General features: G+C 35.6%; 1 protein-coding gene and 1 long non-coding RNA gene across 2 annotated transcripts in view; one reads left to right on the top strand and one right to left on the bottom strand.

The window, feature by feature from the left end:
- The window catches only part of LOC107994062 (partitioning defective 3 homolog), a 67797-nt gene that overhangs the window by 39997 nt on the left and 2900 nt on the right, over window positions 1-24900 (bottom strand). The window lies entirely within an intron of this gene.
- On the top strand, window positions 13818-20803 carry LOC133665712 (uncharacterized). The gene is made up of 3 exons (XR_009828957.1): window positions 13818-14023; window positions 15548-15720; window positions 16305-20803. It is a non-coding gene; the product is annotated as an uncharacterized LOC133665712 (long non-coding RNA).

Raw genomic sequence — 24900 nt, 5'->3', positions numbered from 1 at the left:
CCTATAATCAACATTCTCCATGTACAACCACTTTTATCGATCTCCACTCCATCCGCATCAAGATATCATCACGTTCTCCTTACCGCAATCAATCCTTCAAAAACGATCCATCAGAGTACAATATAACAAAATCATTAAGACAGTTCTACGTCTTATTATTGCGCCAATATGATGATGATTCGCCATGAAAAATCAAAGAAGAATCATTAACGTTCCTAAACTCACCAACGAATCTTTATTTTTCATTCTTCTAATTTTTATCACTTATTGATTTTAACATAATTATCTACATTCGTATAGGATGATCCTCTGATCATTTGATTCAAAAAGACAGTTTCTGTATTATTTGAATAACAAGAAAGGAGGAATAACCTCTCGTTTTCTTCGAAAAATGAAAATTTCGATTCCCTGTAATCACGATTTAGCAATTCCACCATTCGACCGTTTATTAATTTTAATTTTTTTCTTACAGAAGGAAAAATTCAAGTTTCAAAAAAAGAATCACGTCTCAAGAATGACTTTTCTCTCTCTGATCTTAATTCCCTCTGAAATCGAGAAGACTATATTCAAAGTAAAACAAAAACTTTAAGTATTGCGAAACTGAGTATTGAAAAAAGAGAAATCGGAAAACGCGAACTCTCTCGTCTAATCCCCCTGATGCAAATCACGATTCCGTAACGTCACGCTGGCTTCGGTATGCGATACGGCCGATTAAACCTTGTTCCAGCGGGTTGGTCGCGGCGATTTGTCATTGGCCGCGCGAGCGACATGCGAAATACGCATTTAAGGGATCGAGCGCCACGGGTAGGTGAAGCTTTATCCCTATCCTCCGTTACAAATAACTCCCCGCGTGATGCATTCGGTATTCGAGTTCAGCGGGGTGGCTCCTCTGTCCTCTGGACGGCCGCTCGGCTTTTATAATATCCGCCGCGCGGTTTTTCTGCCCGCGGAAATTACGATCCGCTCACCGAACTATTTACGAGAACGTGGGGGCGGTAGGCTCGCGGCGTGAATACACCTTTGTGTCAAGACGCACCTTGTTTCTCGTACAGAGGTTTTGAAAATCCTTTTAATCGATTACCAACACCTCGTGTGAGAGATCATGTGCGCGAGGATAGAGGAGAGAATGTATATGACGATGATTTTTGAGTTAAGGGATAAAGTGATAATAATATGGAATAATAGTATGTATCCTGCGTGCAATTAAGGATTACTTTCAATATAATTTAATTTTGGAATAAATCGGGATAATGAAGATATTGAAACGAAAAATAAATATTAATAAATGCACAAGATCGATGGAATACTATAAAATGGTTATGACTGTTTTTACATCTTGAGAATAAGAGGAAAGTAGAAAAAAAAAGAGTAGAAAATATGGAAGTAAAATTTCGTAAAGGTATTTTAATAGTATTTGAAATTTTAACGAGGTACGTATACGTGTAAAATTTATATCTCGTAACATCCAGTTGAAATATATATTGAGACGTCGACTGCTCGTTTCTTATGATTTCTTATTGTAAGCCGTTGTGGCCATTTGTAACATCACGCGGTAAAATCTAACCAAGTGAGATGTATCCCAGAAATGTGAAACTTGAAACTCGAATATCTTACAGCCTTGTTTCCACGCTTACTAAACCTTATGCTTGTTCTATCAGAATTACATTTTCTGCCAGAGAATACCTTCCCCAAACTAATGGAAAGTTTGTTTTGATCTTCCTAAGATGTAAATTCCATACGCGTTCATCTCTTTTTAACTTTATCTTATTATCTTTAAACTAAACTAAAAGTAACAAAATTTTGAAATCAAGGGAAAAAAAATAAAGTAGAATAGATAAAAGACAAAAATAAATATTACAAGAACAATATAATATTAACATTCAAGAAAATATATCTTAAATAATTTTTTATCAAACTCTTTCACTAATTTTCAGATAAAAATACGTGTTATACAATAAATTTAAATCTTATCTTTCTTCCTGTCTCTTCCAACAGAGAAAAGGGACTTAAATACAAATCCGTAATAAAACGTATTCAAATTAAAATAAAATTAATTCGTTCAGGAGATTGGAGATAATCGGAGTGTTGGAGCTCGATGCATCTTCCCTCGAAATGGTTACATTCTACTTTACATTCTCGAGTGCATCTTGCCCGTGTATAAGTACAAGGGGCTACAAATAGCTCGTGGCATCGTATAATGTAAACTCATGGAAAACTAAACGCCCACGATTCGATGCATGAAGAATGATGAGAAGGAGAAATAATAACTGGTTGAATACCATATTTTACAGACTTGTGTGATTCCCAACTAATATCACGCGATTTGCTCGTACAAATTAATGCATACGATACCTGGACATGGTTATTGTTTATAATACAAGGGAATGCGCTCTGTTTTAATGCATTTCCACGTGCTTGTGTATATACCTTGATGTGTATACCTTGCAGGCAAATGATGCCATTAATTATGCGTAATTATGCACTACCACAGCGTGACGTCGGACATATGGAATGTTGTCATTTGAAACATTATTTCTAATATCTGTGAACACTTTTGAAACGAAATTATTCGAAACATTGTTATTGTGCAAACTACATATTACACTTAAAATCTGATTCAGGATTACTTTAACGATTATTTCTTTCGACAAATAGTTTTTAATATTTTCCATTGTCAAAAACGAGGATTAAAGATGTTATTCCAAATCTTTCCAATCTTAAACAAAATTTTTCTTAAACCTGGACAACATTCGATATTTCTCATTGCTTTAATTTCAGATAAGATATTTTCTCAAATGAAGACGATACGCAGTTTACGACATCTCTTTTCTGAATTGATCCAAAGAATCGTTCCAATGAATTTATGTAATAATAGAATGTTTTTCCTAACAGTTCTCGAGCTGTTACATAGAGAGACTTGTGAAACTGGATCGAAACAATTAATAAGTTACTACGTTGATATGAATCTATGAATAATATTTCAGAAAATATATTTCACAAATTAAATTAGTTAAAAAATTTATTATTTCCGCGTTGGAGAGGAAACATGGATTGCAGCTAACAGCATTACGCGATAAGTGCGTTTACTAGAATGATTCACACAAGGCTGATAACGCTAAACAATGTAAACGTGACAAGTAAATATAGCTGCTGAGACGGTGTCTTGACACGCTGTAGATAATGCACAATTAATTTCGACAAATAAAATAAATTGCCATTTTAGAATCAATTTGTGTGTATCTATAATGTCTAAGTAATTTTAGTTGTTTTAACGACGCGCCATTATTGATTATATCGGTCGGCGTGTATTTCATATCATTCATACAAAGTTAAATTGTTGATTTTCCAAATTGAGTAAATGTTTCGCATTTTTTCTGATTGAAATGAAAACTTTTGCAATGAAATAACCAACCAACAACCGTGACGAATTTAAACAGCTACATACATACTGCTAATTATCGTACTTTGCTTTGTCGTGTGAAAATTTTACGATATAACAGAAATTGAAAAATTCACGGAAAATTATTTCAAAACGTAAAATGTAAATTTCAGGATGGAATATTATGAAAAATATTATGGAATATTTATAGAAACGAATGAGGAGAAAGCAATAAAGGAAAACAACTGAAAAAAAATATAAATTTGTGAAAAATTAAAACAGATGCTTGAAGAAGATATAATTTATAATTTTAATACGTATAAAATATAATCTATTTCCGTTGACATTCAAATCAACGTGCTTTGCATTTGCAGTTTTTGATGATATCTCTTTCCCAATTTTCCATCCCCCAAAAATTATCTAAATATCGATTATAAAAATTTCCTTTTTTTCAAAAAAATTTGAATACATTTTGTAAATTTTATAAATTATACATTTAATATCTGTACATATAAGTACCGTAACTCGTGAAAAGAATAACAGAAACAGTATTGGCTGTTCGTCTTTTGTTTCGATCACGGCTATTGAAAATGTCTGTGGATAAATCACGTGCAAGTGATAAAATATCGCACGTGTTATCGTTCATCACCCAATGCTTTATTTTCATTCCGATGTACCCTGATCTCACAAGGAGCGGAAGCATCTTGAATACTGTATACCACGAGTTCATCTCTCTGTAAGATATTCATCATTCTCTACTTGCTCAGTCTTTACTGGATACCATTTATCTCTTTGAGGCAAAAAAGTATTTGAAGAGAAAGAAAGAAAGAAAAGAAGAAAGAAGAAGGGATTCCTTCGCATACTAGATCTCAAATCAAACAGATTGAACGTAAATAATCAAGATAATGAAAGCACGGGAATATCATTAAAAAAAATATGGCGAAACGTGCGAGAATCGAACATTTTTTTTCCTTTTGAAATTCGAAAGAAAACGAAAGGGGAGAGAATTAAAAATGAAAAATCGTATGATAAATAGATAGTTCGAATTTATCAAGATAAATTTAAACGAGCCAAATTTAATTGATTGTAAATTCTAAAGTTTGATCGACGTTTCGAAATTTACAAAAGCATTTAATATTGAATCCTTTCGGGAGTAATATCATAACGGGACAATATCATACGTGTACGTCCATAAATCATCGAGCATGATAGACGTTTAGAATAAAGATAAATGAACGTATAAAACTTGAACTCGTGTAATAATTATCGAAAGTTTTGAAGATTTTATTGAAAATCAAAATTAACGCAAGTGTCAAAATTGCTGGATTCTAATTTATCCACATGAAAACTTGAAATTGGAATATAAGATCTTATTATAAAAACAAAATTCCAAGTATGTAAAAACAAAATATTACAAGAAATCTTATTATATTATAAAATATTTAAAAAGTTCTCAATTCCTTCGTACACCATCTATTCCTTTAGAAATAAATTTATAACGTGTTTCAACGAAATAAAATGAATGGTACAATCATTTCTCTGTTTTCACGAGAACGAATAAATCACGAAAATTCGAAGGTTTGATAATAGATGCATGCATGTCGAAATGTAAGATGAAACGTGACTCGTGTGCATGACATTCTTCGAGTGCTCATAAAGCATTCTCCACCGTATGGCTACCGCGTCGTAACTCGCTCCGCTTCCTAGGTATTGTTGCCTTACCGAAGGATTCTTGAATCTTGGCTCGTGTACAAAGCGACTACGGAAGGAACGTTCCAACCAACTTCTTGCGCACCACTTCTGCTATAGACGAACAACAATGTGGTTGATGCTGGTAGACGGTGGTCAAGACCACCGTTCCGTAACCATGCAAAAATTTCTCGAAGCGCCGAGGAATTTTTCGTTAAAATCGAGCGTGTACTTTTTTTGTACTTCTTTAATATATGCGAATTTTTCAAAATTGTTTCACGAAATAAATTTGTGATTTACAATCTCCAATTGTAAATTTTGCAAATCCGTAGAAATGGTATTATTTAAAATGTCAACAGATAAATATTCGGTACGAGGTTTTAAAGAAAAGTTTTTAATTCGTAAGTTAAGAAAAAATATCTTGTGAATATCTTAGAAATCGATATCTATTTTTACTTAAATTCTTATCTTACGGTCTATCAGAAGTGATTAATCTTTAATAATTTTTTAATAATGCAAATTAGAATAAGATTGATGAATAAAATAAAAAAGTATTGCTTAAATTGAAAGGAGAGAGTTCATTCTAATAGATATGATGGAAAGGCACAAATATATATAAAACACGTTCACTGAAAGGAAGCACAAATCGAAGGTATTTGACCATGAACAGGTGAGAGGATTACGTGGCTTCTATGTTACTCGCTTTGTTGAGATTTGTTAGTGGCGTCGGTCTAGCATAATGCAGCTAATTAGGATGCTAGACCTTTGTGTTTTGTTCGAATTTGTTTGGTGTTTATTTCGAAAAGTAAATTCCATTGAGGTAATTAAATAAGAATGTTACTATATCTTATCCAGACTCTTTGATAACTTCAAATAGTGATTTAAAATCTTGATTTAATTTCACTTGGATGCATTTAATTATTAAATTTACATATTTAAAAATTTGAACACCGTTTGTTGATTGAGCCAATAATAATTCAATCATGCAAGAGAATAGAGAGAATACGTTAATTGCAGTGTATACAAATTTTTTTCACATTTTTATCGAGCGCAATGAAACAGAATAAGACATAGAAATGAATTACGTAAAATCGTTCGATTTCGACTTCCGGAACTATGTCAGATTAACTGTAACTTGAAAGCGGCTCATAAACTGTCGGTAATTTATTTGACGCAATTAAACTCCAACGGTTTTAAATACATGGAAAGAAACGTCTCAAATGTGCAACAGGGACAACGAGCAGTGACGTTAAACGTTATAAAAGCATTCGACTGAAAGACGTGAAATATTATACGTATAAAAATACCCTGGTTCGTCAACCGTGAACGATGATTATTCCGCATTTTCGAACCGTTCCACGTTCCTAAAGCTCTTAAATCATTCTGCCCAATTTCTTTAGAAAAAAAGGAAAAAATTCCTGAATTAATTAATCACGAATTCGAATTCACAGATCTCAGAAATCCGTCGATGAAATAATTAAACGCTCGACTCTAAACGAACATCTATATTTTGATCGAAATATATTCTTGTAAGATTTACTTGCGATAAGTTAAAAATTAAAAAGCTATTTAATTGATAGACAATAATACAAAATTGTATGCGCATATTAAATTCCCTATAAAAATATGTCATCTTCGATCACGAAAAAGAAAAGAAAGAAAGAAAGAAAAATTAACATCGAGCAATTTAACTTCGATCGAAACGAGATCGAAAAGAATAAAATGCAACAGGAAACATTGACCTCTTTTGAAGCCAAGGAAAACTTTATTTCTATTCTATTGGATCGTGTATTCAGGTGGCAAAAGAATAATAAAGTCGAACTCACGTTGCAGCGTTGCGCCTAGGCTATTGACATATTTCACCGCGGAACTATTCAGTCGCCGAGATTCCGTGGCGAGTGGAGAAAAAGTAGGTAGGTTGAACGGTGTCGGCGAGTGGATTAGCCGATCTCGTTTCCAACCGTATGGTATTCCAGAATTCACGTTAAGCCACTTGGCTCAACGAGACCGGTTGACGAGGGCAAGAAGTTAACTGGCCGTTGCGATCTTAACGACCGTCACTTTATTAAAACTCGGGAATACACGCTGTCAGCAATTAACGTCCCGCGTACATAACACCTTTCACGATAGGCTTTGACTTGTCAGGAGGATCGTCGATCGCCGCGTGTAGTGCATCGGCGTGCAACATTTTTCGCCCGGAATATGCAACCGATGCAATTTGCTGCACGTTCTCGATCGATACGGATGAGTAGAAGGCCGAAATGAATTGTTGTCGGAAGTAGTTTGAAAAATTATTCTTGACATTCGTCAAAAAACAGAGATTTTATTGCGTTTCATTTCTTTGTTCAATTCTCAAATTGCATATCTAGGAATGTATTGTAATTTTGGAAATAAGGAAAAAAAGATGAGGATCGTTGGTTTGAATACTTCGTTATTCGTGAAAAAAGAGAGACTTCGAATTTGAATTTATATTCAAGATTAATTCAATCAAATGATTGAAGGGAATATAATCGATCGAAGAAATATATCTCTTAATATTAAAAATGACTTGTAGTAATTTAATTTTGAAATTTTACAACTTAACTAATTTATATCGCCTTGAAAATTAAGTCGAAAATCTTGTAATATTAAAATCAAGGTCGCGTTAACATAATTCACGATACTCCACTGTTTCTATTATATTACGCGAATATTTCTTTTCTTATAAATTTTTGTTACAAGCCGAACAATATATCCGTTTCCACGTACAATGTGAAAATCAGGTGCTCATTAAACGACAAGAAAATTATCACACACGGTCTATCATTAATATCCACAACTATTACCACAACTATTCACGTTCATCGTCTACCGTTACTGAAACTAATAATAATACGTATTGTGTCGGGACGTGTTACAACATTACGCCCAATAAAGGATAGCTCATTAATAAATGAATGATTCACTGGATTTAAGAAAATTGGTTTGCAATAAAAAAAAACTGTTCACGACTTTGGAATAACGTTACCTTGATAGCTTACGAACGGCATCGCAAATTTTACGAGGATTCCTTAATGGTACCTTAAAACAAGGCAGAACCGAATGACCCGTTTTAGTCGCCAGTAAAAAAAATATCTTCTACGCGATACCTTGGCCAAGAAGCGTGAAAATACGAAATAGATGAAGGAAGTTTCGATATCCGAATTTTTATTCGTCGGAATATTAAAATATTAGGCAAATGTTTGATGCCAAAGTTGCTCGGGAAACAAAAATTTTCGTTTCGAATAAAGTATAAATATTTAAAAAAACGTTTAATAATTTGCTTAATAATTTGTAACTGTTCGATTTGCAGCCCGAGTTGAATCAAAATTGGAGTAAAATGAAAAGAAAATTGGCTAGATTTAAGGAAGCGTGAAATAGGAAAAAAGCGATGTTGATTTTTAATGAAAAAAAAAAAGAAGAAAAAGTAGAAATCAGAAATCGCATAAATTCTTGTAAATTAGCACACATTAACCTAAAACTACACGATATAAAATTATAAACAAAGTCCGATAAATATGTATCCATGTGATCAATTATAAATAATTATAATCGATCAAGAGAGTTAAAAATCTTTCTTAGTTTCCACCAGAAATTCCATTGTGCAATTCCAAATTGCATCTATAACGTTCCATAATTATACAACACGTCTCGTTTTGTTACATCGTTACACCAAAAGTCAGAATGTTTTCCACGAAGAACGAAGATACGAGCCCAGCGAAAACTCATACTCGCGATTTTATCTCCTCTTAACACCCCTTAGTTTTAAGGGAACGCTCCTTTAAGAGAAACGATCTTGCTGGCCGAGGTCATGCACGCCTTCCGTTTTTGCTCTGTGTCCAATTCCAGAAATAAAAAGTAACGATTAAAAGGAAAGAAATGAATGAAAGCGCACAGAGAAATTTATAGTAATTCGTAAACGCGTGCAAAGCGTATTTCGACATTACGAAAGCATATGACTTGGTGATTTCAACGACGATACTTGTATATGCGTGTCTGAAGTTATCCAAGATATCTGCACAATTTTTCTTTCATTAAATAATATTTTCTCCTCTTTATTGGCGTGAATCTCTCAAAAATCGTTTGGAAACTTCGTTCGTGTATCTGTACATGTGTAATCGTATTCGTAAATATCACATAAATATTGTTTTTTAAAATTTGAATTTTAAGTAAGAATTTAAAAAAAAATGAAATTGAGGATAATACAACAAGAATTTAATAAAAATGAAACCTGAAATAATATTGCGAAGAGTTGAAATTTAAGTTAAGTAGAAATTGTTGTCACAAAGTATGAATAAATTTATGTATAAATGATTCTAAAATATATATAATACACATGTTTGTATCCAACAAACACACGTTGTATACATAAAACTAAAAATTAGATATTTAATATATTTCTAATTAATGATTCTTTGCTATAAATCACGAAAGACAAATAGAAAATATGATACGTAATATTTCTTTGCTATGTCTAGTATATGAAGTAAGTAAGTAATCACTTTCACATACGTGTTTAATAAGATAAATATTATTACGTTATATTCGTTTACGATTACATCTTCCAATCATCATGCTGCTTCTTCATTTTTCAATAAACAAGAATATATTATATCTATATCTGGTAAACAAATTCCATTACCCATATTATTATTATATTATTGTATTACCCTTATTCGTTCCTATATCGTTCCTTTACGATTTAAATATTCGACATTCTATAATCGATAAATTAAAACATAATTCACGAAATTCCAAAAAAAAGTGAATGAAATATTAATTCGTTAAGATCGCAAAGAATTGTTATTTTTATAAGAATTATTATATTAAAATATTATGAAAAATGCGTTCTTAGAATCCTTCGCTTCGACGTGACAAAAATATAGCCAAGTCTGTCTCTCTCTTTCTCTCTCTTTAATTACAGTTTAGATACCGTTGAAAAGCATAAAATGGGCAGGCAGTGAAAACGTGATTAGATCGTGATCCAAGCCCGATTGTTATGTAACAGGAACGATTGTGTGTACACGGAACGTTTGAATACCTAATTTATATCGTGGTCTCGCGGACAAACCCCGATACCATTTGGACTGTGGCTCGGTTCAATGATATCGGTAATTACACGTAACGAATGAACCTGGACGTAGACTTAACAGCATTCCTCGGGGCTCTTTGATCTGGCTTGAACGTTTTCGCGCGTTGGTTCAACCTGAACACAGTTAATTCGCGGAATTCGAAGTTAGACGGATATAATCGATCTCGGCATACCGCCTTGGCTACGTTCGCAACGAGCTCTGCTCTCCACCGCTCGAACCGTTGTTTGTCAGATAACAAATACGCGATACAAATGGCGATCATTGTCTCGAGTCTCTCGCGTTCCTGAATTGAATTGCTAATGATTCGAACGGGATACGTAATGGGAGACAAATGAAATTTCTTGTTGGTATCTTAATTAATAAAATCGGAAGATGGAAAAATTTTATTATTTTTTTTATTTTTTTTTGTACTTCTCATTGGGTTGAATGATAATTGTCAAATTTATCATATCATCCTTCAGAAATCGATATGCAGATAAGTATTTGTATTTCTAACTAAGAGATTCGTAAAATCATTTATAAGAAACTAAATATATAATTATAGATCAATTGATTATACCATTTACAAAGAATCATTTTGCATTAATCTTATTTTCTCCAGTTTCTAATCATTCCAAATTTACCAATCCTGATCAACTTAATACATTAGAATACAACACAAATTAAATCCAACATAGAAATCCCTTCTAAATAAAATATCCATCAAGCGATCATAAAATATACTCAAACACAACCCTCGTTCGAAGCATTAAATACAAACCGTATTTCCTCGATCATAAAGCATTCTATATATCTAATAATCGATAAAATCCTTAGACACATTACCAAACGATCTCCCATCTTCTCTCTTTCTCCCTCGAGCTTCATTCGTTCATTCAACAAACCCTCGCGAAAAGCAAACAAACATTTAAACAAATATCACGAGGAATCGGATTCGTTCGAAAGAGAGAGAAACGGGCAGAGAACGAGGAATATAATTGGCAGAATTCTTTATCCAGGGACTATACCCAGCCGACTGGCGAACAATGAGCAACTAAACGATACTCCAGAAGTTCGAACGATGCCCCATTCAAACGTGAACAAACGCTTCTCTCGTTATCCAAACAAGGAAGCCAGCCGCTCGCTGTATACGAAACGATTTCTATCGCGGCGTACCAGTTCTAGGCACTGTTGTCCGTCCAGTACACCGACCTCCTCCTCTCCCTTCTACGGAGAAGATCTCCGTATCGATTCTCCTCTTCGAGCTCGTTCCTGATCGCGAGAGACCTCGAGGCGCCGATACCGGATAAGGGGAATGCAGGTGCGAAAGATGTGCAGAGAGAGAGAGAAAAAGAAAGAGAGAGATGTGTGGATTTTCTCCAACTTTCCAAGCGGAGATTCCCTCGTGTCACGAGAAAGCTGACCCTCGTCGCTGTTCCTCGTCGAGCCACTCGATCGGAATCCTGCGGAATCCATCGGAAGCGCTATCAAGGCCAGGGTCGTGGGCGCTGGTATCGCATCGCAAGCCGATCGAGCCTTCCTTCGAGCAATTAGCGTCGAGGAAAATTTGAACGATAGTAGGAATTGTGAGCCAATATCTTGCATACCTTCGATTTCAATCATTCGGGTGGAAGTTAGAAAGGATGTGTACAATCTAGTCTAGTATGGCGAATAACGCGATGGGGAATATTTGCAACGAATCGATAAGAATCTTAATGAATGTTTCAGAGTGTTAAGTGTGCTTAATTATCGATGATTAAAAAAATATGATCGGATAACATGGATTCTTTACCATTCAAGTGATAAAACTCGAGAGAAAATGAAACTCGTATCGTTTTGCGAGTAAAATTATCGTTCCACGGAATTTTATGGAAAACACTCATTAGTTCAATTCCCCGCTTCAATTATGATTAACCTCGTTGGAAGTGAAGGATAAAAACGACTCTGATCGACGAAACTAACTCTCTATTTATCTTTATGAGGATATAATCGATCGATTCTTGTTCCATATCTGGCCAGGCAAAGGGATCGTTGGAGCGAGTACGAGAGACACGGCAGCCGGTGTATTTCATATCTTGTCATCTTCGAGGAAGCTGACCCCTCGAGATCGTGGTGGTTGACCGTAGGGAACCCGGTGGAAACCTTCTATCAAGGCCGCGGCCGAGCTAAGTCCTTTTATTTTCTGGCCATTTGACGAGAGCGACATGCCAGGCATTCCACGCTGGAATAGCCGTGTAACTATGCCCTCGGCATGGCCTACGTGCGTGTTCAACCGTGTACAAGTGTGCGCACTCGTTCGTCTGTGTACGTAGCCTTTATACAGGGTGAGCCGAACATTCCGATATTCTGGCGCGTGAAATCGTTTTAACGGAAATCTCACGTTCGCCTATGAGAGATTTATGGAAAATCGTACGAAGTTAGGCCAGCGTTTCTTTTAAATTCTTTTTTTTTCGACAAATAAATTGTTTATTATTAAATTTTGCGGCGAAATTGGTACGTTATTAATTGATTTTCGAAGAAAGGAAATATTTTTTTATCGTTCCAGAATAATTGAAAAGTTTGGGAATTTTTTCTGGATCGTGATAGATCGATTTGCATTGTCGCAAATAAAATTACCAAATTTTTAATAAGATTTTTCCTTTTAAATTAAAGATATTGGAAAAGCGTATTTATAATTATATACTTTTACGCGTAAAAGAAATCCTTCGATTTTTCAAGTTGATTTTAATTTCAAAAATCCTTCAGAAATCCTAAATAATTTCTAGTGCATGTTATTCTCTGGATGAAACTGGACGCGATTACAATTTCAATTAAAAAAAATTCAGTCTTAACGAATGCATACGTATGCACGCTGTCTATCGTGCTTTCTTCCACACGGATATATAGGCGAGGTGCATGCATATTCATAGCACGAGACCCAAGTGGTGGAGCTGTTAAACTAACCTTTCGCGGTTCACTCTACATGTATACATTCATTATGCTAATTGCCCACGTATTCGACGCATTCCAGGTATTCCAGTTATTTCGGCAAACAATTTTACTTTCTCTCGTCCTTTCCCTCTTTTCCATTTTTTGCCCATAACCATCTTTCCGCCGGGAAACGATCGCTTTCGAATTTTCTTCTCTACTACCTTCTTTTGGAGAGAGAGAGAAAAGAAAATTATTCCTCTCGCGCAGTACTCGATCAAGAATGGCGACGTTCAATCCTCGATCGAGTACTCGGAAATTACTATTGATTCTTTTCCCCGTGTGTTGGAGCGTGGAACAGGCGTGGATGTGATATTAAAACGGAGCTTGTAGTTGACATTTATGCATCTGGTTACACGTGTGCACGCATAGAGGTTGGAGAGGTATGCGTGTGAGTAAAGGACGGGGACTCAAGGCCGATCGTCGGCCAACCCTTTCTCCGCCTCGAAGAACGCGGGGCCCGAGGAAAGACAATTCGTGGAGTTACCGTGAACGCGGTATATCTTTATCAAACGGTATTGCGTTGCAGCGGAGTTGGACAATAGTAGGTTGTTCACACACGGGATAACGTACGATTGTTCAAACAAGCGAATTTCAACCGACACGCGTGACGCGTAGCAGCTTTGTTGAACGCATTTACAAATGTCGTTTCGCGTTAGATAAGAGAATTTCAAAGGAAGATAATCGTCATAAAATTGCGTGCAATCTTGTTCTCGTTTTGACACGTTTTGCCTATCTATATTCTTTTGATATCAGTTGTCATTGAGATATGGATGTTGCGCGTAGGATGTTGATCGTATTAAATATTCCAAATTTGGAGGGTGATAATAAAATTGAATCAAGTTGAACGCGAGAGAAAAGGAAAAAAAGATGTCGATGCAATCCAAATTTTTTGCGAGTGAGTAAAAATTCCAAAAAGGGAAATTCCGTTTGATAAAAAATGATGCTTGAGAAATTTTTATAGAGATACGTAAAAATTATCTATCTATAACAATAAAATTACTGATTTTTTAAAATTCTTTAAAATTCCTTTCGATGAATGTATCATTTCTTACAATTAATCCACCGAAATACGTCTCTAGGAGAAGGAAAAACATTTCATTCACGGTTGAAGTTCACGCGGAAGTACAGGAAGTGACATAAATTTCCTGTTGAATTCTTCGAGATCACAGGGCAGGGACTAATGCGCCCCGTTAATGACCACCTTTCATACATTAAGACTTCCCGCCAGAAGATTTTAATCTAGCTCCAAGAACACACTCGCTATCTACCTACGATCGTTCTAGCTTCCTCTTAACAGAAAGCCAAACTCATTCACGATCGAGAAGAATTTCCTCCATCCATCCCGGAATTTCACTTTCCCCGTGCTGGAGTGGGGAATGGATTCCCGAACGCATCGATCGGGAAAACAATCGAGACTATCTTGATCATCTCGTGGCGTGATCGATTCGATTTGCTCGATCCAGTGTTCGTTTGTCGTGAAACGAAAGGTCGTGGCGGAACCACGATCGAATCGAAAACGTACGCCTCTCGATCGTCGAACGTGTTTACGCGGTACGTGACTTTTCGTTTTAATGCTTTCTACGGTTCGACGGCCAATACTCGTTTCTCCCCGTGTGTACACGTTGTGGAAGTGCCGCGAGAATATTGATGGGCTTTCAAAATGAATTAACCAGAAGAAACCGGCCGGTGAACGATGGAGTTTCGTCGCTCGTCTATTACGCGGATGCCTTTTTTGTTTTCGTCGACTTTTGTATCGTATAATCGATTTGTTCCGTAATTATAACGATTTATTACGTTTCCTAAGAAACCTAAGAAAGGATTCTTCGAAGCAGCGGGGAACGTTTGATAACGCGAAAAAACTGTGAAATCGCCCCTTCTAATGGATGTGCTCGTCGTGTGAAATTTACCATCAATGCGTCTTTTTCTTTTATCTTTAAATAAAAGATATTATATATATTTTATTAAGTAGTTAACGGGCGGATGGTATTTCGTAATGGAGTTCGAAAATAATAAACGGAATGTTAAATACGTTGTTAGATATTTGCAGTGAAAGTTGGGAAGAAAGTTGCAAGAAAGTTGCAAACTTTCAGTTATCCTTCAAATTTACACTATCTTTTAATCATTCGATGCTGTACTGCTTGCGTTTCTAAAAATTTATTGCAATTTTCAATTTTATGATTCAAGTTCCAGTACTTAGAATATTCTATCCCCTCCCCTTCCCTCCTTGTTAATATATTCCTCGTAAAATTTTTTACAATTATAAAATTTCTTCAAATCTTTCAAGAATCCAATTATTTTAGAAAATATCTCGCTACCATTTGAAAAAAGATAAAGCAGCGAAACGAGGTTAGAAATTAGAAATTCATCTTCGTGCATCTACCGTACAAATAATTATTGTTTTCTTTTATGTGTTTTATAGTTATTCGGTAGTTGGATCATAGAAAAAGGATTCGTTCGATATCACGTGGTCGAAGGCGTGCAAGGACATGTCCCCTTTGGTACTTGACTTTCCTAAGAGTTCATGGAGAGCGACCGGATATCCAACGTGTAACGATCGCATCTTCTCAGAGAAACTGGTTATAAGAGATATAGGTACATATCTGAATGCTGTCCTGTACATGTAGTTACGAGTCACTACATTTTTATCATCCATTAAGGAAACGGACGTATCAACTGGCTCGTGGTGTGATACTATTAATCATTTATTTATCTTATGCTCGATCGATCATATATATATATTCTAATATTTTACGAACTGTATATATTATAATATTTGAGATTAAAAACAGTTGGTAATTCACATCTTTAAAAGACAAATTCATTAATATCAAAAAAGACCAATAATTTTTCCTTTCTTTGAAATCTCGCGAAATCATTCTTAAGAAAGAAAGAAAAGAAAAAGAAACCTATACAAATGTATCGACATCCTGTCAACAAATCAAACAGGAGATGCCATCAATGTCTGACTCGCACTGAGCGAAACTACTTAAGAATCTCCACGAGCATCGAACACTTCCTTTGAATATAAAAAAGGGGAACGAAGCAAGGGAACGAATCCGGAGAAATATCCAATAATTCTTTGCGTAACTAATTTACAAAATCATTCTCGTCCCTCTTCGCCACAAAGAAAGAAAAAAACATGTCTCATTAATCGTTCAATTTTTTCTCTCTCTCAGATTACAGTTTCCCCTAATTGGAAACTTGTGGTCCACTTACTTACTTGAAACGATGCCCTTGCGAGATATTCGAGACACGTTTGGAGGAGTAGAACAACGTTGTTTCGAGGCACGCGCAAGGACACGCGCCAATCCTGGACCACGCACGCATCCTTCTTAAGAGATCACGAGCGGAAGTTCTCTATTCACGACTCGGACAATTACGGTGGTAATCACGGTCGCTGCGTGCCTTGTTCGAGGATCGTTTCGCCCCGGGCTCTCTCCCTCGACCACGCTCGATTTTCCGGTTTAACCGCTCCTTCTTCTAATCGCTCCTCTTCCTGTGTCGAACGATCCTCCTCCCCTCTTTCTCCCCCGTCCTTGGTTTTGTCCACGCACCTCGTCGGTTTGTTGGAAATTGCATTCGACAGATCCTTGCCCCTTGGCACGATGCGACCTTGCAGCAGTCTCCGTTTGAGCACTTGATTATTCGATATTATTGAGGAACAGCACGTTATTGAGGAATTGTAGATTGATATCTGTAGATTGGAGGATAACTACCCTTTAAGCAGTTATTCTGCACGGTACGCGATTTGTGACTATAGTAATTATGAAACGATCGATCCTGTTATTACGTGTTACGAAGATTCTTATATGTCTCAATATGTGTGTCGGGACGATGTCAAAGATAATATTTGCAGGGATAATTTAATAATGGTAATGTAGGGGAAATTGCGTAGTAAAGTGAGCCGCATGACAATTAAATTAAAATATTTCGATGATAGGAATTTATAAGATGGAGGAAAAGAATTTGGAAAATAGATGTCGACTTTTTCTTATCGAATTAAGTTAATAAAGATGTTGAAATATTTCTTTCAAAAATTCCCAAACAATCGTGCATACATAATTATGATCAAATGAATAGTTGTATAATTTGAATGATATTAATATAAAAGAAAAAATCTCGCTTTTCCATACATTTTCACGTTGTCCCAAATCTAAATTTTACACCAATATTCCTTTCTTCCATCAAATTAATATAGATCACGCAACTTCTTCGAAAAGTAAATGCAGAAAAACGCGAAGAGACTCACTTTTCTATACGTTTAACGCTCCAACCATAAAGTTTTCACACGAATTAGAAACGCGATTCAACGGTTCACCGGCTTTGCTCAATGTCTCCATCCCCGGTTTCCCACGTGCAGTGAGACAGTTACGTCAACCGATGTTACAAATCCGATGCGTAACGAATGGAGCGAGAAAGAAGCGACGATTTTTCTCGCGGTCATCCGATATATCGAATGAACTATCGGGAAACCAGAGATAGGACGAGGCAGAAAGAGAATCCTTGGACGTAAGAGGTGTCAATTGTTGAAGAGGTGTCTAGTTTCATTCATCCAACTATGAGAATCGGAACGCTCGTCCACAGGGATCGACAGACATGGAATTTTTATGAATGGCCGAGGGAACGCTCTCTCGTGAGTCACTTTTCTCCTTCTCGTGGAGACGATACACCGAGATGATGCTTGGAAAGGGCCATCGACACGATGACGTGGAATCTTAACCCCGAACTTTCACGAAAATAAATCTTTCGTTTTACTCCTTCGTCGCCAGACAGTCGCCAGACTGAATTTTTTACCCGAGAATTTTATTCTTTATTCGGATGATTTCGGTTCGAGAATAAATTTGGGGATGGTTATTTTAAAGCTTAACATTTGTATAACATTATTTAAATATCGTGTAAGTAAATACGCACAAGTTGAACGAATGAGATATTGATGAATTTAAAAAAGAAAGTATTGGCAAGTAAAAATAACAGAAATCTACTTGTCCATAAAGTTGCTTTAAGGCGATATCTTTTTTAATTCTTAGAATCTTTTTTAATAATCGCAAAATGTTGAAAGATTCTAACGATATGAATTAGTTAATAAGAATGTACATAAAATGTAGCACCATCCTTTGACAAATTAAGTACCGAGAGAGATAGCTTTCATTCGTTAAAGAAGCACTCAACTATTTCCAAGGTGGCAATTAAATGCTTACAATTATACAGATGAAACTAAAGGCTGCTCCTCCGCGGTAACTATCCTCATTAGCGAGGAGATTGGCGTTATCTCATATGAAATTTCAGTCCTCTTGTCCTCGGCCTGTACGTACACACGGTCGATGTCTCTAATATATTTTTCATTCTCGAACGTGGTAATCTCATCCTTATATAACTAGGATGACTCAATCTCAAGACAACCCGAAGAAAATCTATTTACAATGGAAAATCGTTGTACGCGAAATCCTGGTGTAGTCGAGTTGGAAACTTTCGTTTCTGTCTACTGAAAGGAACTTTTAATCTACTTTTAATTCAGACAAATTGCTTTTCACATATCGACATCAGGCACAATTTTTAAATTATAATAGGACACGAAGAATTTTATCAAATATCTTTGCTTGGTTACTTATTAAATGTTATATTTAATAAATCTATTATCTATTTAATAAAAGTATAATATAATAAACTAATTCACAGACAAGAAAAAATCCTTTTCAAGTACAAGCAATAAAGAGATATTCGCAACCATCGTGATTCATAACCAAATGTATCGAACGCAAATTTCAAGGATAGAAATTTCGCTCCTTTTGTCTTTAATTAGAGCATCGTGCGTTAAACAGGTCTATTGAGACCGAAAGACGCAAAGGACGCGTATGATGGTTGAGAATGTAATCCGTGACGATGCATTCAACGACGTGTATTCTTTGTCGAACTACCACAGTATTTCGAACAGCGTGTCTAGGCTCGATCATACGTGAATACGAAACAAGATTTTTCAAGCTTCGACGACAACGACGACGACGAGGACGACGTTGAATACCAATGCGACGAATGTCGGCCATAGAAATGACCATAGCTGGCCGATAGCGATTGAGGTCGTACACGAGAGCCATGAAGGAGATCATGAAAACTCGCCAGTTTACCGGGTTAAAAACCAACCGCAGGCTACCGCGTGAAATGCACAGTTAAATGGATTGGTTGTATAGAGTGTTGCGAACGACAGAAATGTAAATGAGCGTTCGATGGAACACGAAAAAAAAAAAGAAAAATGTTGCGCAAAGTAGGCAAAAGTAGTCGTCGTGCAGTAAAGATAACTGTCTGCGCTCGAACCGATGTTTGAATAATTTTGCCATGGTATTGTTATGGAGGAATTAACGGCTTAAAGAATATTATATTTCCATAGATCTTCTGTAAATATATGTTTCGAGGTTAAACTATGTGGCTCGAAATTAAAATCGTTTTTATGGAGGGTCTGTTTGACTATAGATAAATAATTTCCATTGTAATGGAAATACGTGTTAATTGAGACGAGACGGTTTGATCGTGAAATTGATTGAATAATGATAATCAAATGTAAATACAATAGATTGTTTAATATTTATCTTTTAACTTAAGAGATTGAATCGAGATCTCGAAGGAGTTAAATGTAGTACAATTTACATAGATTTGACGATTTTAATTAATGTTTTTTATACACGTTTATACATTTTTTTTCGTGTAATGTTTAAATATTAAAATTCCAAAATAGCAGATTAGCACCTTACATGAGGTCACTTGAAAACACGTGCGCCATCGTTTCTTGAACTCAAAGCTATCGTATAGCTTTTCAAGGACAAGGACAACTTCTCTTGAAAGTTACATACAAACGGAATACAAATTATTATTTTAACCACGTAAATCCGGAAAACGAAAAATCAAGTTTGATATTATTTTAAGGAAATGATATCCTAAAATAATCCTTAAATGTTATCTCAACTTGAATCTGAATTACATATGCCTAGTATTTTTTTTATTAAGTAACATTCAAATTGACAGCAGAACGTATTAAATGTATTGTAAGTTTCAAAATTGCTGTTCATACGATTTCTCCATTTAAGGGTAAGATAAATTTATGTAAAAAGTTAACTGTATTATTCACAGTGTGATACGCGATTTCACAGTTCACTTCGGTGAAAATAGCAACGTATAATTTCGTGAAGACGTGTCGAATAGAAAAAGGATCCAAAGAAATAGAAGAGTAACTTGTAGCCAACTCAACAAGATGACGTTGCATTTTATAAACTTCAGTTTATCATCGTTTAGCTTGGTAATGGACCTCTTTCACTTTCGTACAATTTATGATTCATTTCTTTATTATCAAACAAAATGTATCAAGTTTAAATAACAAAATGATACTCGCATGCAAATATAAGTGATCATCGATGATAATGTTATGCATAATAAAAGAAAATTATTTAATTTGATATTTGATATTTTTAGTATTAAAAGATAAATAGATGTTTCAATAATTTACATTATCGTATCTGATATAATGAATTTGATAAAACGATGATGTTATTTGCATTAGCATATTTCAAATAGGTCAGTAAGAAAATTATTCCTCTATATTTTCAAATAACATTCCAGAAATTACTATTAATTATTCCATTAATTATTCCATTAAATATTAATTTATATTAAAAATTTAATAAAATCCTTTTCCCATCTATTTCACATAAGCAATTTCTTCTTGAACAGAAATCATAGCTGCTCTACTTACGTACGTACGGTATCTTTCTTAACATAAAATTCAATTGAATTGATAAGTGTAATAAACGAATGAAGTAATCTCACGTTTTTTTTTTGTAGTTATCAGCATATTCTACATTTGAAGAACTGTATGCCATCAAAGTTTTCATTTCAAAATGAACATGCATGATTAATATTGTATGGCATGAAAGATAAAAAATTTTATCGTGAACGAATGAATAAAAATCTAATACTGAATTGATAATCGATTCACCGAATTTTATTATTCGTTTCTGTCGAACGCATTAATATCATTTTTCAAAAAATAATTATATATACAATTCATCATATTTCATTTCTTAATATTTAATATTTCGACACATTGCAATAATTGTCACAAATAAAATCGAAATAAAATAGAACCAAGCATTCTTCCACATTGGTTCAAAAATTCTCGCCATTCATTTTCCTCAAACATTATTTTCTTGCATACAATTAATTCTCTGCAGCCCAAATCAATTCCTTCTTTTCCCCCTCAATGGTCAGCTCCGCTCACCAGTTTCCTGGCAAACCACCGGAAATAATTCCAACTCCTCCTCCTCCTCCTAGAACTCGCCATCACCTCGTATATCCGATTTCGGGGTTGACACGCGTCAAGAGCACGCTTCGAAAAACTTTCTCGGCCTATTACGTAACCCCTACAGGGCGTCAGCAAACACGAGCGACCGGTTCACGAAATTCATGCATAATAATAATCCAACGATATGGCCGGCCGTAGACGGCCTTCCCGGCTGTCGGCTCGAGGCTGCCCTGATATCTGTCCGCCGGATTACTATCAGAGCATAAGAATGGAAAGGGTATGCTCGGCCGAGAGACGGAGAGGCGCCATGACACGCGTGATACGCGCGTATATAGGTTCGTTCTACCGTGACGGTGTTCGATTAAAATTCGAGATACGAAACTGGTCCGCGGTCCCTGCGAACGCGATAACTTAAACGTTAATACGCGAAACCGTGGAATGCGAGCCGACCATACCCTCGACCAGCGCTTGGACAACCACGATTTTACCGGCCTGGCGGTGGAAAAAATAGGGGATCTAGCGATGGGATCAAGTAAATTTGATCCCAAATGTTATTCTTTCGAATTCGAATACCGTCGAGATATGGTAAGGGAGAAAGAAATAAGTGATTTTTTTTTAGAAGTTTTAATTAATTGAGTGTTGTTTGGAATATTCGGGTATTTGGAAAAAGATACAGATTTAAATAATTAAATTCATCGATGCGGTGGATTAAACTCCAAGATTGAAATCCAAGTAACAGTAAGAGATCTATTTTTAATTCTACATTAGAAATTTTAATAGATATAATATAATAACATTATCTCATAACAAGATTAACAATCGAATCCCGCGAAGCGAATCGTTTTTACTGGATTCGTGAATATGTATACGTGTCTTAATCCCATCACTAGCAAGCATATACCCGAGTAATTTATATATATATATCCCTGTCGATGTACAATTCGTGCGTTTTCGCAATCGCGTGTCTTTTCAGATATTGTATTTTAAATTTTCCTTTCCGTTTCTCCCCCAACAACGTCCTTCGAATTCCGATCAAAGCCAGAGATACGTCACTGTGTCCAATCTCCCTTATAAACTTATAAATCTTTCCTCGTGAGAGTTAAATTTTCAAGCAGTTTTCAAGAGAACATTTCCCTATGATGGTTTGGGATTCGATTCTCTATGAAAAATTCGCGCGAACAAAAGATTTCTCTTCGTTCAAAATCCACCATGCTCCTTCGTACTCTTGCCTTTTTTGCGCAAAGAAAAATTTGTGCGAAAATGCGAATAATAACTCGAACGCGATCGGGCGCGTAGAACGGCATTAATTAAGGCGAAACGGGTATCGGTGGGAGGGAGGGTTCGTGCACTCGTTTATATTCGGACTTTCACTCCATGCGCCACTTAAACGGATATCCTCTCTCCGTCTATTTCACTGGACTCTGTTTTAAGCGCGTAAGAGTAAGCGTGGACAAAACGGAGACAAGTTTACTCGTTTCACATTCCTTCCGGAACAATTGCGAACACCGCGGATCGTTTCGTGATCGCCACGTCGAATTACATTGTGTTATGAAGAATTTACGAGGGGAGGGGTTACTTTCACTCGAAAGCTTTCGTCCCGATCGATGATCCCGTTCGAACGATGGTGCAACGAATGCTCGAGCTCCGGTTGTTCGACGCGGATCGTTCCACCGCTTGTAATTTTTCCGCGTGGAATCCGCATCGATCGTGCTCGTCGGCCTGTGAAAGATTTATAAACCGAAAATTATATGAAAATCCAAATCGTCCGTTATTCAAGCGAGCGGATGGAACGAACGATGCATTTTCCATGCTATCCTGGAAGCAGTGGCATAATTCCAATCTTTCCCCCCTCCTCCCTCCTTTTATTCATTCTATTTCTTAGCATCGAGTTTAAAACAAGTTTACTTTTTGCATCTTGCTCTTTTTTTTTTTCTTTCACGGTAAAGTGGCACGACAGGTAAATGCAGAAATTGCAAGAACGTAGAAAGATCGGTTCTGTTTCCTTCGATACGGTGTAGTAGTTTTTCACTGGATGGATACATTCAATTGGAATCTTCCACGTAGGAGAAACGATCTTTATCCAATTTCAATCACGATGTAATTACTTAGATAACAAGTATGTAAGCAAGATCATATGAATATTTTGTTAAAGGAAACGTTAATCTATCAAAAATGAAAATAGTATAGCTGTATGCTTGTGAATAAAGGCAAGAATTGATAAGGATCGTTATGAATCCTTTGATCTTTCTCTCTCTCTCTCTCTCTCTGTCTAATATTCAATTATTCAACATATAATCTTCAACAATCGAGATATTGTAACCAAGAAACGGAAGCATATTGAAAATGGATAGAATAGCCCTGGGTGAATAATGGTTGGAGGCCAGCAAGTAATAATAAACCAATAACGACGAGTACGAAATTCCGCTTTGATATCTAGCAAAATCTATTCCTTACGTTATGCAGGTTTCAATTAACCAGTTATCTTTACACTTTGAAGTTACATGGAGTATCCGGTTTATGTATACACGCGAGAGAAAGATAGCGAAACGTTTTGATAATATAAAATAAGTGTAATAACATGTCGTTCCACGTTGGATAAAAGTGAATAGATATCTTATTAAACCGATTTTTCTTCTTATCTGTAATACAAATCTCGAAGCAATTAACTTACTCGATCGACTTTCGTTTTCGTTATCAATTTCACGCTATCGGCTCTCCAGAATCATTATTGCGCAAAAGAAATATTCGTGGAAAACGTTATTTACGCTTTATTGCCGATAATTGTAGCATTGTCTAAATTTTCTGAATCATCTTAACGCGCATAATAATTATATTCGATGAATTCCGGTTTATGCGTTTCGAGGATAAATCGAATCGCGATAGATGGAATCCGGATAAATTTTTATACAAAGTGAATCTATTAAATTAAAAAAAAGAGGAGAGAAATTTTCTATCGTTTGACAAATTTTTATCGTCCACGATACGATTATTCTGTACAATCGTACAATGCAATTTTTGTATTTGCAACTTTTTTCTTTGCATTTTGCGTATAAAAATAACAGACAGACTTATACAATTTCTACGTTTTATTAATAATCACGTATCTCCGTAAAATTTGATAAAATCGTAAGATAATTTAAAAACTCGTTAACAAACAGAGCTATCCGACTTCCATGGAAGCACAGGGAGGCAGGAGATACATCTGAATCATTCTAGGAATGTAACACTACTTTGGATTTACGGTAATCTCTTAGAAGAGGCCAGGTTGCGATCAAATCAGTGAGAAAGAGGAGGAATCGTTTTGACAGTAACTTTGACGATTCCACGAATAATTTCACGTGGACGAATCAATATATGAAAAGATTCATGATTCGTTGACTAAGACGAATTACTCGAGCCACGCTCATCAATCTTCGGTTGATTAACTAATTAAATTCTTTTTAATTATAATAAAGTTTTCTGATAATCTAACGAACGTTAATAAA

The sequence above is a fragment of the Apis cerana genome, linkage group LG2, assembly GCF_029169275.1.
Source record: "Apis cerana isolate GH-2021 linkage group LG2, AcerK_1.0, whole genome shotgun sequence".
Taxonomy (NCBI): domain Eukaryota; kingdom Metazoa; phylum Arthropoda; class Insecta; order Hymenoptera; family Apidae; genus Apis; species Apis cerana.
This window is presented reverse-complemented; position numbering and strand designations above follow the sequence as displayed.